Here is a 5,414-nt window from a genome sequence, read left to right on the forward strand (position 1 = left end):
GCTTGGCACCTTCCTTGTAAAGTTTCCGGAGCCTGCTCAAGGCACACCTCTTTACCCTGAATTTTGAGACTTGAGGCGTACGTTTTTGCAACCCGCTTTGTACTCATGCTTGTAAGTTGCTTTGAATTGCTCTTAACATTGTGTTTCAATGCTGCGTAACGCAGCCTTAGGGTGGAAGGCGGTGATCAAATGAATGAGAGCAATTAATAAATAGATGTGCTTCTTTAGTGCAGAGCAAAAAACCTTTGTGGGTTTTTCATTTTCTCCCTTCGGCAGCAACCAGCCATTGGCCCAGCCTCGGAGGCCTTGCAAAAGTCATTGCTAATGAGACAATCGCTCCTGTGCCGTTGATTGTTTGGCCAGCCCACGGCCGAGGCTGATGAAGGCTAATGAGGTGAATGGCATAGTCGCGGGGTGCTAACTCGCTGCTATGCTGCGGACAACAATGTATGAATCACTGCTCCTTTCTTAGTTTGCTGGAGGAGGGGGGGAGAGAGAGGCAGGCAGAGCAGGCTAAGGAGGGAAGAGCTCCCTGCATCTGCAGCTGGAGCTGGGGCAGTGGATTCACAGCTGTTTAAAGGGGAGGCAATGCATCCTATGCGGTCCTCTTCCCAGGGCCGTCTTAAGCATATCCGGCACCGTTGTGCAACGATCCCTCCTTCCCCCCAGTTTCCCAGAGTTGTCAACCTCTTCCCAAGCCTCTGCGGGGATCGCTCTCCTCCTGCAGAGGCTTGGGAGGGAAGCTGTGCGCCATATGGTTGGCGGGGCGCAGCTGGCGTGCGTGCGGGGAAAGGGGAGGCCGCCGGCAAAGCCGCACAGCTCTTCCACTCACTGGGGCGCCCCTAAGAGGCCGGCGCCCTGGTGCAACACGCCACTATGCCCAATGGGAAAGACGGCTCTGCCCCTTCCAAGTGGCAGTCCACACAGCCCCTCCATTTAATTCTGAATTATCCTGATTGGTGGATAATCTGGGAGGGGGGGCGTGGAACCCAACACCCAATTGCATGTTGCCCAGCTGTGGATTTAATTTATTTATTGCATTTATATCCCAACTCCCCCGTCTCCAAGGAGTGGCATACATGGTTCTCCCCCTCCCTCTTCATTTAATCTTCAAAACAACTCTGTGAGGTGGGCTATAAAGTGAAAGTGAGAGACTGCCCCGCCCCGTCCTCCAGTGAGTTTCATAGCTTGTTAGGGATTCGAACCCTGGTCTCCCAAGTCCTAGTCTGACCACACTGGTTCTCAATGAAGCACACTGTGTAGGTAAGGTTTTTATTTTATGTGGTTATATTTTGCTCGCCAAGGAGGTTGTGGACTCTGCTTCCTTGGAGATTTCTAAAAAGTGTTTGGATGGTCATCTGTCTTGAGTGCTTTAAGTTGAGATTCCTGCACTGCAGGAGGTTGGACTAGATGACTTTTGGGAGTCCCTTCCACCTCTACAATTCTAGGATTCCTTACTTGGGATTCCTAGCAAACGGGTGTTTAAATGCAATCTACTTCTGACACCGGTGCGGCTAGTAGCCAAGAATAGCCTTGTCATGAATGAATTTGCCTGATCTTCTTTCAAAGCCAACCCGAAGCAGCAGAAAACAAGCTTGTTCCCTCTTCCACATGACAGTCATTGAGATTTTTGAAGATGGCTCTCAGATCTCCTCTCAGTCTCCTCTTTTCCAGGCTGAAGATACCCATCTCCTTCAACCGTTCCTCATAAGGCTCCCTTTGATCATTCTCTGCACAGCTTCCAGCTTGTGTCTGCTGATGCACTCAAGTCCTCCTTGTGGGTTTCCCATGGGGGCCTCTGCTCTGGTCAGCCACTCTGAGAACAAGATGTTGGGCAATGTGGGCCTTTGGCCTGATCCAGCAACCAGACTCTTCCTACATCACGTGGTCCCTAAGATGACACGACAGGGCTGGTGAAATTCAAATGGTAGTTTTCTGCATATGGAACAGAACTTGCAACTCATTTGCCCCAGAGATCAGGAGACATTTTCTCTCTCTAGACCCTATGGATAGGATTCTCATACTCTCCAGCCTTCATGCCGAAATCATATCCTGTCCTGCAAAGAAGTAGACTCTGTATAGACACGCATTTTCAATTCATTATATTTCAAAAAAGATTTTTAGCCTGGAATATTGTAATGTAACTTCCTCAACTTGGTACTTTAGAAGTTTTGAGCTATGACCCCCAACATCCCCTAAGCTTTATTATTGATGGCTGAGCTTGACAGGAATTGTATGTCAAAACATCTGGATGACACCAGGTTGGGGAATTAATGTAGTCTATCCAAAAGCCCACCATAGTTATAGAGGAGACGGCTGCCAATGGCTACCAGTTGCTGGAATCCCCAGGTGGAGAGAGGGCTCTTGTGCTCAGAACCTACTTGCCAGCATCCCAACGCTTGGCCACTGTGAGAATAGGATGCTGAACTAGATGGGTCATTGGCATGTAGGAAGAATGAAAGGGTTAACTGAGGATAAAGTTGGAAAAGATTGGGAACCATTCAAACTATATTTAAGGAAAAAGATAGAAAAAGCGAATCTTTTAGCAGAAGTATGAAGGGCACAAAAAAGATAAAATGGAAAGGTTGATAGTATAAGTATGCAATTGAATAAGGTAATATAGATCAGCATTCAGGAGAGGCTGGAAGTCACAAATGGTGAAGGGGTGTGTGGGAAATAAGGGGGTATGTCATTAATCTTGTCTTAATTGTTGTCTTATTTTAAGTTGTTCTTTACTATATTATTATTTAATATTATGATTTAACATTTTCATCATTCTTAACTTCAGTTATATTATGTTATTTATATTATTTACATTATTTATGTATGTGTTTATGTATGTTTTCTTCTTTTCTCTTTTATTCTTTATGTATGTTTTTAATGAAGAAATTAATAAAGTCATTTTAATTTTTAATTTAAAAAATAATAATAGATGGGTCATTGGCCTGATCCAATAGGATCTTCACAGGTTCCTATATTTTTTTCCATTTGCACCATTTACATCTGCAAATCCTGCAGCTCAACCAAAAAAATGCCACAGGGCCTCAAGTGCTCTCCTCTGGATAGAAAAACAAACTCTGCACCAGCTGACTCTGGAACTACCTGCCACTTGAGTAAATGGGGAGCTGTGTGCACGAAACAGTACGCTTGTCCCCCGGTTTAAAAGCCCCACTTCTCATCCGGATGTTGCCTGAGCCCTTCTCTTTGGGAGTGGTGCCCCATCCAGCTTTTGCCCCATTCAAAAGATCCCGGGCTGCAGTTTCTTGGATCCTGTGCTGATTTTGTCCATGCCCGCCCACCCCCTGCCAAAAAACCCCCCCTTGCTTCCCCCCTGCCCCTGGCAGGTGCTTGTATTGCTTGCACATTTGGGTCTGGCTAAGCTGCTCATTCAAAGCCCTTCCCAGCCTCTGATCCCTGGCACGCTTGTTGACTGCGAGAATCTGACTCCCGGCACGAGAGCAAAGGAAGCGGATGGATGACTTGTTTTAATTAGGCCGGAGCTGGCAGCCTGACAGGACGGGATCTCTGCGCCCTTGCCTCGCCCAGCTGCATGCGTGCGCTCAGGAGAATGGGCAAGTATTTGCAGGCGTATCCAGGACCCCACAAGCTCACTTGGTTTTTTTACTTAGATGCATCCATTGTTCTCCAAATGCCCACACCACTGTCTCCTCCACTTAGGATGGAAAAGACAGCAGGCTTTGCATGCAATCGCTACTTATCAGCAGCCCCCTTGCCTGGGCTGCTGGGCTCAAGAGGCTGTTTGCTTGTCCGAAAGGGCAAGGCACTTTCCTCCTGCTTTCCATCGCAGTGACGAAGGGCGATTCATTCCTTCATGAACCAGACCCTGCTTGAGAGAGACCCTCTTAGCCTCCCCTGCCCCAGGCCCTGGGTCATTTCCAGAATTATTTTGGTCCTCCGCATTTGTGCCAAGAGCAGCGAAAAGATGCCATGCCTGACATTTTGCAAACAAGGAGGAGTTCCTTCCCATGCAGGCGTGAACTGCCACTCTCCTGCAGGGAGAGGGAGGGAGGGAGAGAGAGAGGCTGCCTAGGGTGGGGTGCTAGGTTCAGGACAAACAAACATGAAAGGATGGGGCATAGTTAAGCTATGGAACTCCCTCCCACAGGAGGCCACCAACTTGCACGGCTTTAAAAGAGGATTGGACAAATTCATGGAAGACAGGGCTAACAATGGTCACTAGCCATGCTGGCTATGCTCTGGGCTCCCCAGCTGGAGGCATTTGTGCTTGTGAATGCCAGTTCCCGGAAACGGCAGGAAGGAAGAGTGTTCGAATCCTGCTTGTGGGTTTCCTACCATTGTCTGAGGAAATGGTATTAAAAAATCACTTTTCTGACCATGCTTCCACATTGGCCAATCCATGGAGGGACTCTTAACAGAGAAGTGATGTGTACCTGCCATTATCAGGGCAACTGCTATGCCTTGACTACTGGAACAATGGGCTGGTCAGAAGCCTCCCAATCCGTGACATTTCAAGGCCCAGACCTGAGACTAGAGGTGACCTATGTCACTGGCCCTGGAGACAGAGGTTAATTGGGAGGGGAGCAGAGGATCCCCCCCTCCAGAGTGTCTGTGCTATAACTTTCAGCCAGCTTCTAATGGGCTGAACTCTTGCAAGATGGATGCACAATCTTCTAGATAATTTTTTTTGAGAAACTCTCTTCTGTCTGCAGCAGAACTGCTGCTGACCAAGGGCTCAGAAAAGTTTCTTTCCCTCCAACCTCTCAGCCACCTCTGGCCTGGTCGATGCCTGGAGATTCAACCCTTCCACCTGCCACCTGGAGGGGACCAGGCAAACCTGGAGGCCTCAGGTCAGAGCTCGGGCAACCCCACCTAGCAGAGAATTCTCAGCAGTCCGGAGCAGTGAATCGTTCAGAGTTCCAACAGGGCAGCCTCCTCGGGGCTTCCTGGCGCCTTCAATGTATGCCCTGTGACGCATAGGGTGGGAATTGCCCTTGCTGAGCTGATCCTCCGTTTCCCCAGTCAAACTGCCCATTTCCTTCCTGGTCTTAATATAGATGGCAACCTCCCTGAGCAGGGAAGGGCGCTGGCACTCTATGCTAGTCTGAACAGCCTCTTGGCACCCAGCAAAGGTTAAACAATAGGAGATTCTGCCCGTTGAGTCTGGCCTAATCCCCATCGCCACTTAAACAGCCCTGGGCAACTATGGGACACCCTCCCTACACACGCAAACCCAGGAGACCTTGCCTAAGGAAGCCCTCTCTCCCAGCTTGGGTGTTGCTGGGGGGCGGGCGGGCGGGCAAGGGAGGGCTTTCTCCTCTGTCAGACCCCCTCTGGCAGGCTACCCAAGGAGCAGGGAGTTCAGCAAGGGTGGCGGGTCATCTGATTTCTGTTTGTTTGAATTCCCATCTCCTCTGAGCAGGGGAGAGAGAGAG

Source organism: Zootoca vivipara, chromosome 7 (genome assembly GCF_963506605.1).
Source record: "Zootoca vivipara chromosome 7, rZooViv1.1, whole genome shotgun sequence".
Classification (NCBI taxonomy): Eukaryota; Metazoa; Chordata; class Lepidosauria; order Squamata; family Lacertidae; genus Zootoca; species Zootoca vivipara.